Below are 1,315 nucleotides of genomic sequence, written 5' to 3'. Positions count from 1 at the left end.
GCAGGGCTGGGGCCCGGGGTGCCGAGGCCGGCGGGGGCTGCCCCTGGATCCCTGGCAGTGGCCAAGGAAAGGCCGGAGCAGCCTGGCACAGTGGGAGACGCCCAAGGGTTGGAACTGGATGGGATTTCAGCTCCATTCCCACCCAAGCCATTCCAGGATTCTCCCATGGAATGTTCGTCTCAGCGGTGGATTCCCAGCCCTGCAGGTGTCCAAGGAATTCCTGGAATTCCACTCAGAGCTCTGGGCTGGGGATCAGGCCCAGCCTGGGCTCGGTGAGCTCGGAGGGCTTTTCCCACCTCAAGAATTCCATGGATTTTTTAGGATTTCTCCAGCAGCTTCAGCCGAACTCAAGTTTTCCTTTGAGAAACCCTTATCCAAAAATTCCCAGGGAGTGGAATCCCTCTCCAGCCAATATCCCAACATTCCAGCGCTTTCCTGGGAAGTCGTGACCCCTTCCAATGGTTTTCCCACGGGAATAACCGAGTGGATCCACGGAAAATTATTTTATAGCCCCATTTCCCCCTTTTCTTTGAGAATCCCAGAATTTGGGTTGGAAAAGGGATTCGAGATCATTCCATGGCCAGGGACAATTCCCGCTACCCCAACTTGCTCCAAGCTTTTTCCAGCCGGCCTGGAATTCTTCCAGGTGTGTCTTGGGTGGCTTTTCCTGTTTTTTCCCCATCCTTCGGGAATGCGGGGGGAGCGTTACCTAAGCGGCATCGGCGTCACCGGGAATGTGGGCGGGATCCAGGTGTGTGGGATCCGAGCCCGGAGCCGTCACCGGAGCCAGGGCCGCCATCCTTGGAAAGCGTGGGAGCCGGGATGAATCACGGCTCCATTGATTCCCGCACATTCCATTGATTCCAAAAGGAGCCGGAATGGCCGGGGGCGGCGCTGAGACCCACGCCCACCTTTAACTCCCGGCGTTCCGCAGGGACACAGAATTCCTGGGATTCCAGCTCCTATTCCAGGTTCTCCGCTCAGCCTCGGGCACTGAAGGGTGCGGATGCTCCTGGTGGCCTCTCCAGGACATCCTTTTCCAATCCTTTTCCAGGGGTTTCCCATAGTTCTCCCTGATCCAAAGCCCACCTTTAACTCCTGGGGTTCTGCAGGAACAGGGATGATTCCAGGTCCCATTCCAGGTCCCATTCCAGATCCAATTCCAGGTCCCATTCCAGATCCAATTCCAGGTCCCATTCCTGGTCCAATTCCTGGTCCTGTTCCAGGTCCCATTCCCGGTCCCATTCCAGGTCCCATTCCAGGTCCCATTCCAGGCCTATTCCAGGTCCAATTCCCGGCCCCTTTCACGGCCCCT

At 57.2% G+C, this 1,315-nt stretch overlaps 1 protein-coding gene across 1 annotated transcript in view; it reads right to left on the bottom strand.

The window, feature by feature from the left end:
* LOC103625269 (SH3 and multiple ankyrin repeat domains protein 3) overlaps nt 1-1,315 on the bottom strand; it is a gene marked incomplete at both ends in the record, with an annotated part of 100,186 nt that overhangs the window by 66,236 nt on the left and 32,635 nt on the right. The window lies entirely within an intron of this gene.

This window comes from Corvus brachyrhynchos, unplaced genomic scaffold (assembly GCF_000691975.1).
Source record: "Corvus brachyrhynchos isolate BGI_N302 unplaced genomic scaffold, ASM69197v1 scaffold692, whole genome shotgun sequence".
In the NCBI taxonomy this organism is placed as follows: domain Eukaryota; kingdom Metazoa; phylum Chordata; class Aves; order Passeriformes; family Corvidae; genus Corvus; species Corvus brachyrhynchos.
This window is presented reverse-complemented; position numbering and strand designations above follow the sequence as displayed.